Below are 12,565 nucleotides of genomic sequence, written 5' to 3' on the forward strand. Positions count from 1 at the left end.
CCACTTCTTCCTAATTGCTGTAAAAAACCAGCTAGGAAGATGCGCGCGCGCACAAAGCTGGCGCGCTCCAATCGAAGTCCTTGGGGAAAATACTGCTCTGGGACGCTCGAAGCCGTATCTTCCGGGCCGTTTTCTACGATAATTAGGAAAAAATGGACGGAATCACCCTTCTCTCTATAATCTACGATCCCGTATACGAACACTCCACTGGAAATCCGTACCACTCCACATTCGTGGGGTGATGGCTTTAATTTCTTATGGATTTTTGCTTGCGTCCGCTTCAGTAGTCCCTCAGGATCTTTGCAACCATTGCTCTCTTTATGTAATCCTAATGAACAAAAATAATCTCTATCGAATGTGGTGTATGTTCGAGCGAAGTATAATCGCGGAAGATGATGTAATTTTGTCATCCACTCATATACCATCCCGCCCTCTACGCTTTTCCTATCAGTCCTGGATGTATTTGTGATCCTGAACATACCGTACTGGGTTGGACAGGGCTTTTAGTGTGGCGTATTAGATTGCAAAAAGTTCTACTAAGATCTAAGGAAGTTTCAAGAACTTTATCCACAACATTGAGAAGAAGGAGCTACTTTAAGTTTCCCTTAAATGAAATTCTGGCTTATCTAGTCGCGGGCCCATATGTTTGACCGGTTGGGCACGATGCAAACTCGATCGAGACAGAGCAAAGGAAGTAGGTGGTAAGCAGCGAAAGTGATCGCTTGAGTAAACATAAGTATTGGCGACTCTATACAAATAGTCTTACTGAAGACACTGAAGTCTAGCTCACGGTCTCTGCAGATGCAGACTTACGTTTCACGCAATAAACATACCAAGGTGAGCGTATTGTTTATTCACGGCTACGGTAATATCACAATTCGAGCAAAACATCATAGCAATTGTGCAGCAAAATCGGAAGTCATCGACTACCGACTGTTTTTGTTTGCATTCGAAATCGGTCCTGTTTAGAGTTACTCTGGAAGGAACTCCCCCACACTGGAAACATGTGAGCAGTGGACCATGATCAATTGATATCACATTTTGATTAATTACGATCAAAACCTATCGTTGGTTTGAGAAGATAAGAGATTTCAAAGAGGTCTGCTGTCAGTCGAATTCTGTTGCTACCTCTTCTTCGCACAACATGAGGTGAAGAATTGAGAATTTCAAGAAGACACACATATACAGCATATTGGTTCGGAAAGAATATAAGTTGTCATTACTAAATGAGAAAATGACATCGAACACGCGAAAATAAAAACAGCCAAAAAAAAAAAAACAACGCAACGCCAAGGACACCCCGCTTCTCACACCTGTTCTTGAATGCGCGATGGTGCGAAGAGAAAGCAGTTCAAGTCCTCGTTCAATTCATTGAAGGATTCTATAAGCAAGTAATGTAAAGTACAAACAAATAAACCGATTATTTCAAGATTTCGTGAAGTCTCAATCTCACTTCGATTCGAAACCTATTTTCTAGTTAGCATCAGTTCCCTTCTTTTCGCTATCTAGCGCACTCCAGTGAAAAAGGGAGAAATTTCCTTCATTTTTTGGGAATGGAAAAATGTGAGTTTGGAGGTCTTCGTGGATATCCACGAATAAATGCGTCAAAGATAATTCTTTGCTTTTGGATACCTTCCTTCGTTCCTGGAGAAGATAGTTGGAGCCGTAAGAATGTTTCTTACCAAAAAAAAAAGTTGAGGATATTTTTTTTCAAAGTCCTATGTAGACTTGCCAAACATACCAGTCTAAATTATTCGCAGATCACAACAAAACCCGGAATTTCCTCTAACCTGTAAAAGGAGTTAGTTTAATGGTGCCAAAAGGTAATATTAGAAAGGCGTTTTTCAATAATGCCTCCTCCTATTGCGAATCTCGGCAGGCAAATCTATTTACGAATGACCGCTGTCGTGGCTTTCTTTGCTTAGTAGAATATCTCAAGATCTAGAAAGACTTAATAATTCCTAGCCCCTAGGCATTTAGTGATGTGCCTGATCATGACACAACCAGCTATCACCCATCCCGCCGATGGCCGTTGATTGAAGGCACCCCGCTGGTGGTAGGTGATCGATCGAAAGAATGATCCCGGAATTGAAATCTGTTGCTTGCTATGAAAGCAGTTGCGGGTAAATTGTAGCATGAAATGGAAAGGACGCAATTTTCAAGAATGGTCATAACAAACAACAATGGTCATAACAATTCTAAGCGTGGTCATAACATGGTCAAGGTCATAACTTTTTAATTTTATAAGAATTTATTTATTACTGCTATTACTTGCTTTTTATTTTCTTAAAATAATGTCACTTGACCTTATTTCAGATAGTGAAATCAAAAATAGTAATTATCATATAGTTGCAAAAAGAGCAAAACTGACAAACCATCAACATGTCACTGAGAGAGGCACAAAAACATAGCGTAAATACTAGCTAGAAAAACAAAGAAACCAAAAAAATTGATTGGAGTAACAAGATAGAGTTAACAGAAAAAAGTGCAAAAATCTCACAAGACAGCTAAAATTATCATTTGTTCAACTTAAAAGGTAAAATGAAAGTGAATTAACCAACGCGTCCGGGCTACGATTCTCGTCCACTTGCACAAAATGTAGTTTGGCTCGTTTTGGCTAGCTCTAAAACATGAGGAGTTATTAGATGTAAATGGTGAGTTCGTTTGAAATGGGTTTCACTTTGGTACAACAACCATTTAATTAAAATCTTATGCTCTTATCATTTAGAACACCACAGCTAGAAATTCTCAATAAGATTAGCTCAAGCTTTGAGCTAAATGAAATGTCCATGTCATTAACGTAAAGTACCTCCATAAGCTTTCAACAAGTACGACGATGACATATAATTAGTTTTGGAATCCGGTGAGATATCCCTGCATTTCAGTCCTCTTCAACATGTATCACCGTAGACACTGAATCAAAACTTACTCATCACATACAAGAAAACAAAGAGAGAACTTGAATGATTCATGTTTGGAATGCGGAAATATGAAAATGAAGAAATACCGGAAAATTTCGTACAATTAGCAATCGCTTGCACTTGAAAACACAACCAAACTAATAAAATAGCACTGCTAATCAATTAATATCGACCGAAGGCAGCCACACTGCGCGGGACCCCCAAACTTGTACTCTTCTTGGCCGTTTGTCAAGCCCGCTGGCATCGTACAAACCGTTGAGCGATATTGAAGGTCTATTCTCGATCCTACCGAGCTTCCTATCACTTTAATCTGTCTACATACACGTCCACGAGCAGTGTGTTTGACTACCGGCGCATGGTCAGACATTGCTTTGATTGGAATAGTCAGACAACCGCGCTTCAGATGAATTGTTGTCGTTATAATCTGCAATCCAGTTGCATCAGATGTTATCGTGCTGCTCTACTTCCAAGATATTTTAAAGGAAAAAGACACCGTAATCGAACCGCAGATTCCCAGTTTGAGTGCGTTATCTGGCGATAGTAAGGTTATCATATAATCTATCATTTCACTACCTGGTAAAAATAATAATGAAAAATCACACAAATTTGTGGTGCAGTTTTACAACACTTGGTGTGCCGCGGTTACAGATTTTAAGAACACCAACAACTTCTTTTGGTGACCTTGTGTCACACCATTCCACTCTATTTGCAAATAATATCCAACTATCAAAAAAATGTTCGTAGTTTTGTAATTATCTTGTCCAGCTCTTATTCCATTCCACTCTTATACTTGAGTAACTCATTTTCTGATATGTTCAGGAGAGTCTTTGACTTCCAATGCTCTGAAGAAGGCGAGTAGGCGGTGACGCAAAAAAAACAAGCAAAAAATTAATAAGGACTAATAATTAACTATGTTAATAAAGCATAATTAACAAACCTCGTTCTGCGCTCCATTAAAGGATGAAAGAGAACAGTATCTTACAGTTCTTCTGACGCCAACATGCACACACACACGGCCACATTCTAATCCCTGCTCGAGATGAGACCTAGCCGCTGTGCCGTTAATCAGATGCACCACCAGTCATTGCTCATCTATTGCTTCACAAATACCGGCATCTCTAAGTTACATGACGCAAAAACTGCTCAGTTCGTGAACCACAACATTAGTTTCCCTATTCTCGTTGCTAGGGTTATTTAAGTGTCTGAAAGAGAACCTTATGTCTACTGATAATACTGTTAATAACAAATACAAGTACAACGTACCTAGCAAAAACCTACATTACCCACAATCTGGATAAAAATTGTAATTTGCGCGTTCGTTCCGTTCTGTTCGCAGATGTCTGTGTTAGACTTTCGGCCGGACAATCCATCAACTCACAAATTACAATTAAATTACAATACGCAATGACCAAAACTGTTCAATACTTGTGTAACCAAGGAAAAATCATGCATTTCCAAAGAAAGCAAATCGTCCACCTTTTTTTTTAAACATTTCACTCTATACTGCACCATAAATCAAAACAATATCATCGGATTGTATGCCGTTAAGCGTTATATGGGGTTGGGATATAAATAACACATGGAACCCATTTGACAGGTGTGCACGAGGACACACTATTAGCCCGAAAATTTTGCGCGCAGCAATCATCATCGTTCCGCTGCAGAGCAGTTACGAAACTGTTATTTGCAAATTTTGCCAGTTGCTAGCAAATCAAAAGGTCGTTATGACACAATTCATTTTCCGATATGACACATAACGGAGAACAGAGAGCTCTGCAATGAATGCCGTCAGTGGCTAAGTGACAGGATGTGTCACCAAACCTCTTCGCGGTTGCACCACTGTCAGATCTTTTGATGTGATTGATGACAATGAAAGGAGAGTAAAGAGTGTACAAATGATTGCGGCTTAACGAGATTTCCTAGAAATATGTGGTTCCTAGAAAAGCTACCGGATTGATGGCTGTTCCAAGACTCACCATGAAGTAAAACTATGAAATATCCTAAAATATCTAAAGACTACAACCCATATTTCCGCTTGAACCGTTTTTAAAAACGAATCACACAGTCCTACATTACTCGACGTCCCCTGTCCCGTTTTTAACTTATGTACTTCTCTATTTTTCAATGTTTTTGAGTACTTAATTTAATCGAATAGAATTTTGTTTGTCGATCTTTTGAAGGTCACTTCCCTTTTTTTTGCTGCGAACTCGAACTCGAAAAAAGAAATTCTGCGACAGCCACTGGCGGGTACAGATTGTAGTCAAATCGCAGATGTGTGGTGCTAGGCGATAGATACTCAGGCTAACGTGTATGTATATGTACACACACGGAAATGGAAATTAATACGCTATTTTATTGATTGTACACGGAAATGTACAATCAATAACATAGCGTATTAATTTTTGAGCATGGTAGTGGCATATTTACATTGTGAAATTAATTTGTGCTCTGAACGACAAGTCTCTATAAGCACACCATTTCCATTACGTGGTAAGGTAATCAATGTGTATGAAACAGAGCATAAAAGGAACAAGTAACACGAATATACACTACAAAAATGAGTGGCAATACATACGTACGTTACCCAACACAAGCAAAGAAACCTCCACTTACTTGTTTGTCTGAGGAATCCGCTAACAATTTTCTTAAATACTAAAACCTTAGTGGGAATGGGACCCTTTTTGCACATAATCCACGTAGTCCAGCTCTATTAACGAAAAAGTATTGTCTCACTTACGGATAGAATTAGGGATAGTAAAGCCAGTCTTAAATGTAAGATATAAGAAATTGATAACTCACGTGTTATCGATTTTTTACGGGAAAAGAAATTAGCTTTTTGGACTGGTATAAGCATAGAGGATTTTATGAAACATAGTAAGATCATTCGTCTTATTAAAAGAGGTTTTAAATCAAACAGTCTATTCCTGGATAATGCATCAGCTATTGCAGTATAGTCAAATCCACAAGACCGATATCACGAGTTTGTTCCCTCGTGAAGTTATTCTAAACATTTTCGGGTTTGCCTACAAGTATTTAAAAAAAATAACAGAACCATATTCGAGAATACGTCCAGCATAGGCTTCCATTAGAATATGTAGATCACTTGTCGTGAAATAACTGTCGAAATTAAATAATTTCATGGTCACTAATGGTTCTGATTTTCCACGCTATGACAGAGGCGATAAGGGTGGCTGTTAGTAAAGATCAATACTACTCTTGGCTACAGCTCAAGCAAATCATTAGAAAAAAAGATTTCTTGGTCGATTGTTTTGTCGTTTTCTCATCAAAGAAGTGATAAAAGAGGAGAATTCTTTTCTTATTGGCACAGATCAATTACACAGCCCATAGGCGATCACCCTGCATCGCCAATTAACTCGTGATGAAATCATATCATATTCTTCCATTCAAGTGAATTGTGAGTGAGTGATTCCGTAATATGAGAATCATTAGAACACCTTAGTTGGCGCAACTTTTATAAAAGATGGACTACACTTATGATAACTGCCTTATCTTATCATGCATTTCGTGATTAACAACACGGGACCCCACCGACCTAAAAGCATAAAAGTAAACTTAAACGTCCACTTGACAACATAACATACATTCTCAAAGAAGAAAATTATTAACGATTATGAATTGAAAAGGAGACTGAAACGTACTCATTGCAAAAAAAAAACGTGTCGATTCCTTCTAGGTACCTGGTAGAAGAAGAGCTTCACATATCACATAAACACCATCTGAAAAAAGAAAAAAAAAAACGCCACAGAACTGTTCCAGTGCAAGGTTAAAATCTATCGATCTGGCGATGGATATGATAGTTACGCATTCCTTGTGACGTTGGCCATTTTCTGCCATTTTCAGCATCCTTTCTTACGATTCCCTTTATAAAAGATGGACAGCCTATCGAGCAGACGGGGGGGGGAGGGCGACAAAGTTAACGCGCCTAAACATTTGTATTCTGGATACGCATGCGAATGTTCTGCATTTAGTGGTTGGTGTTTTACAGTTTCCCATCTCGAATGCATCACAGAGAAAGAGTGTCTGGGAGAAAAAATCAAATGTGAATGAGTTCGGATGCAAACGAATACCTCAATCATAGGAAAAGAGCTCTTTAATCAAATATGCAAACTAGTTTCCGTTCTGACCTGATGTAGCGATATTGCGGCTACCTCTTCGATAATGTAACCAAACTCTTGAACTACTACCCATTCAAACATAACCAGTACCGCATCTTATCTCCCTGCGGTCACTTTGTCCGTGGTGTCCTGCTAAAAAGACAAGATAACAACAACAACTATGACAGACATATTTAAAACTTTCACTTTCACTGAATCCATTCATAACACAGATCCTGTGCAATAAGAGGTTCTTGAAAGAGTTCGGCGCCCCTTACCATCATTGAGTTTAAAGGCGACACCCCACGAATCTGAGGTGGTGCAGATTTCAGATGGAGTATTCGTATACGGGATGGGAGACTACGGAGAGGGGGGTGATGCCGTCCATTTCTTCCTAATTGCCGTAAAAAACGGCCCGGAAGATGCGGCGCCGCACAAGGCTGGCGCGCTCCAGTCGAACTCCTTGTAGAAAATAGTACGCCAGAACGCCTGAAGCCGTATCTTTCGAGCCGTTTTTTACGGCAATTAGGAAGAAATGGACGGAATCACCCTCCTCCATAACCTACTACCCTTATAAGAATACTCCAACTGAAATCCATACCACCTCAGATCCGCGGAGTGATGCCTTTAACCTGAAAACGACATTGGAGTCCGTAGATTCAACCACCTCTGGGATTCGCAGTGGAGAAAATCCACAATAAGTGAAGTAGGTGTTAACAGCGTTAACAGGCGTAGCCTTAACCATGAGTATAATTACCTTTGTGACCTTGCTTCTAAGCACGAATGGAGGTAAAATGCATTCTATTCACATATCTGTCACAATTAAATGGGAACCTAATTGGTACTGTACAGTAAAATACAGTAAGTAAAGTAAAATATACATATGATAAGATCATATTTCTAGTATCTGGTCATCCCACTCATTTTCCTTATGACAAAGGGTGCACCTTAAATTATCTAAAAGTTGAATGTTACTCTAAAAGTTACCTAAAAGTTAAGGTTACTAGGATAAAGTGTGATAGGCGAGGGGAGCACTCAGCAGCGCTCTTATTTCTGGAAGCTCTATTTTCCTTTTTTTCTCAAAGGTTTACCCTACAGATGTCTTTAGATCCTCCAAGGCTAATGGTTAGGTTTTAAGGGTACGAGTGACCAAGTTATTCACTTCCAGAAAAAAGAGTGGGGTTGAAGCTGACCCGCATCCTCCGCCCTGTCTCAACGAACAACGCTTTGCCCAGGTTATTGTGCTTAGAAGTGTAGAAACTGCACTTAGATGAGATAATGAACCAAGTTTGCTAGCCATACGCAATTACGGAAAACGTTCTAACGACGTTCTGCCCGACGTAACGAACATGGATTCCTGTACAGTACCGAATTCCATGACCAAAGCAGAGAATGAGAGACTCTCCCTACGTGCCTATCCAACGCTTGGGAAATAGCGACTACGAAGAGGGAGGAGAAGATCGACTATTACGGGTTATGGTGGTGATGGCGGGGGTTAAAGAGAGAACTTCCCTCGAATACGGACCAGTGAGACCTCATAGAAAGAGAACGTCGAGACGTTAGGCGAACCGCCGAATCGATGCGCGGAGAGTGTGTGAAGCGAGGAGACGTAGACCACGTGCATCATGCAAGACATAACGTTCATCGTGGAGACGTACGATGTAGCAGACAACGAGACGGCCGAAGAGAGTGTTGTGGGAGCGGAGCTTGGCAGACAACGGCGGTGACGGCAGACGCCGCTTAGTCGTCCCCCTTCTCACTACTCTTCCACCTCTCCCATCTCTGTTCACTCTTGGCCAGAGATCAAGAGGAAACTACAGTATGTTTGAATGAATCTGCATGAGATTTCTTATGTTTGATCTCCTGATATTCACCGGGTACGTGTGGTCGCCGAGTGTCAATTGAATCGATCGGTTGATGGCAATCAATATCGTTGTTGTGTGTGTGTGTGCTGTTGCGGGGTTGTGTTGAGCTGCGTCCTTGTTAAGACTTGTTGGTACATCTGCTAAATCAACATCAAATCTCGGTGATTTTTTGAGAAATTTCTGAGTTTCTAGAATTTCTGGGTAGTTACATGCGATTCCACCTGTTTCACATTCTCATCACACGTTTCCCGTACATTTCTCACAAATCCGCGACCACAAACAGCATTATTCTGCAGCAATATAATGCACTAGCATGGTAAATGTTGCTGTCACCGTCGGCTCTGCCACCAACACTGAACTTTGCCTCACACTGAACCTCTTCATCGTCAGCGCTCTTCCAGAAATTCGACGTCGTTTTGCGCATACACGTCCGTCGTTTTCCATTCGCAGAGCCTGCTTGCCTATCGCCCTCTTCGATCGATACGATGACGCGGCGCGCTGCCGGTCTCGCACTCTCCGCGCGGCGCACACTCTTCGCGCCCGTGAACACCGCCCTCTCCTCGATCGTGCGCTCTCTGGTTCGTGTTTTGTGCGGTGCCCTCCCTGCAGCTGTGCCCGTCTCGCCACCGACCTCCGCTCCAACTCCTCCGGATACCGATCTATGACCTACCTTATGAATTTTCCTAATTATAACCGTATGGTCACAAGCGCGAACGAGTAACTAATCGCTACATATTCCCGCATAGCAAATTTCCATTGCGATTCCTTGGACCAATTAATTTCCCGAGTCGCTATGGAAGCCGTTACGAGATAATGAGGATACAATGTTGCAGTAGTGCGAATGCATCGGTCATCGTTGTTTGCAATATGGCACGCCTGAGGTTTTGCGTAGAAAAACAGGGGACGAAAGCGGATATTCTTTTAGCGTCCTCAGAATATAAGTGCTATGGAAAAAAAAGTCCATTTAACTGTGTAAGTGCGGATTTACCAACAGGAAATCGTTACGATTCAAAACGTTTGGCGGTAACTTTATCCGACTATTATTTTCGCTTAGCGTAGCGTTTCGCTATGGAATTCGTTTGATATTACAATGACTGAAAGTGTAATTCGGAAGCAAATTGAATGTTAGAGATTTGTCACAAAACTGATTTATTCTCTCTTTTTCCTTAACTCTTGTGATTTTTTCTTCTCAAATTAAGTCATTTTCCTTTTTTAACAAAGAAAAAAACCCGGTAGGATGGAGTTTGTCTGAACTGATATTAATTCATGGATTTTTTGTCATACTTCTTCTTCCTTTCAATATCCTTCTTTCTTTCCTTCTTTCTTTCTTTCTTTTTTTCCATCCCTCCTCCTCTCTCCATCTTCTTTTCATTAGTGTATATTATCCTTAAGTCTACGAACGCCGCAGCAGCAGATAATGTTTAATTAAAACAAATTGTGATTAAAGTAGAAAAAAAGTCTGATTTGAAAAAGTAAGCCATGAATACAGAGAATGTTCATAACTTTAATAAGGAATGTGTTAGAGATGATAATTTTGACTGGATTACCTTTCCGATATGAATTTTTTATAAGAACTAAAAGTTGTTGAGTCCTTCTAATGTGATTCATGGTAGTGTACGTATGCCTCACTCAGTTATTCTATGTAAAGCTAATCCTTCAGTGATGACATTAGTATTGTTTAATTTTGCTACGAAGGAAGTTACGAATGACTCACGTGAATTGCCGACTTTTTTTTTCTGTTGCTGCGAACGCCCTTGTGACTTCTGCGAAAGGACAGCCATTACTACCAATTTGGCTTGGTTACCGATATTTCTGGATGATAGGCTGCAATGTTGCATGCAAAATCCACAGTTGGGTCTGCTGTTTTTGCTCGATGTGTACATACCTACTGGCACGTTGTCTGGAGCATTTTATTTAGTGCGTGAAATGGTTATAACTTCAAACAGATTCTCTGCCGCATTTCGACCCAAGAGTCCAAGGCTGGGCTTGTTTTTTAGTGCACCAAATGCTTGTCATATAGTCGATTGCACCGATTTGATCTACTCCACACATTAGGTATAACTTCATATACCTCTGAGGTGCTTCGTTCCTAGTCGACCATGGAAATAACCGGAATTGAATGCAGAGCGAATTGTAGAATGAGACAGAAAAAGACATTTATGTAAGTACAAAGGTATTTCACCGTACATGACTTTCTCTCGAGTAGACAGGAACGCCCAGATGCGGGATTCAAGTCTTTTTGGATTTTTGAATGCACCGATTGCAACATGTGTAGTCGAAATGGACTGTAGCCTTTTGTAGTGGCGATAGCGGCTCCTGTCGAAACGACGCGGTGGTGACGGAGATTGGGACCGAGGTGGGACAATCGCTAGGTCCATTTCTATTACAGAAATGAGTGGAGCCGGCGAGGGACCCACCTCGATCGCAAACTCTGGCATTACCGCTTCGCTTCGAGCGCAGCCGCTTACGACAGGTTTCGATTGTTTTCAACACTGTGCCGAACATGCGGAGCATTACCTATCTGAACACTCTCATCTTCTATTTCTATTTGTCAACCATCTCAAGATAAAAAAAGTTATCAAAGTTGCGGTTCTTGTAAAAGATTTTGATTAGTGGTATTATACACGCGCAAGCGTAAGCAGTTACTTTGAAAGTAAGACGGTTTCTAATCGTGTTTTTTCGTGACTTTCCGTGACTGCACATGCATGGAACTGTTTTATTAGTGCTGTTATTGTAGCTGAAGTATTAAGGAGGCGTTGCGTTACTGACATAGTGCATTACAGCGACAGTGGGATGTGTTACAGCGACAGCGAAGTTTTAAAAGGACTGAACAGCATCAGAGTTCTGGTACAAATATTTTACGGAAGAGAATTATGGAATCGTAGCTTCTATGCACTTGTTTCTGCAAAATTCAGTAAACGTATGTATCAGTCTTTGATAATTTGCATGTAATAAGTGAATGAAAAATGAATGAGCGGACATTTCTAGATAATTTTCAAAGTCCTACTTATGAAAAACAAGTGAAATCTTAAATAAATCTTAATAATCTTAAATATAGGCTAAGCCAGCAAACATGTAGTAACGTTTGTGTTCTAGCCCTACGAAAATCATGACATATTAATCGAATTGAATTTTGGCTCAGCAAATGTGCATATATTGAACTGGTCTTGGATGACTACAACCATATATAAACTGAACAAATAATTTACGTTGAGAAAATAAACTTTGCTCTCTCTTGTTGGCATACTATTTCTTAGTGTTCAATGCAGATGAAGGGCTGCACATCTAAATAGTCGGGTCAAAATGACATGAAACACAGTGCAGTTGCGTAAGCGGTTGCGCTCGAAGCGGAGCGGTGGGATGACGGTTGGAATCGAGGCGGGACCATCGCGAACTGCAACAATAAACGGTGGTAGCAAGGGTCCTCTCTTGATCCTAATCGCTACGCCTCGCCGAACCGCTTCGAACGCAACCGCTTACGCAACTGCACCGTGCTTTATGTCGTTTTGACTCTACTGTATTTCGGTGCATGTCTACTGCCCCCCTCTCCCCTTATAAGTTGGATTAGGTAAATGCGGACAAATATTTATATCCAATCTGACACTCAGTGGTAGAAGAATCATCCAAGGATAGATGCTTTATATTGTCAAAATATGGAGCAGAA

Source organism: Necator americanus, chromosome III (assembly GCF_031761385.1).
Source record: "Necator americanus strain Aroian chromosome III, whole genome shotgun sequence".
NCBI lineage: Eukaryota > Metazoa > Nematoda > Chromadorea > Rhabditida > Ancylostomatidae > Necator > Necator americanus.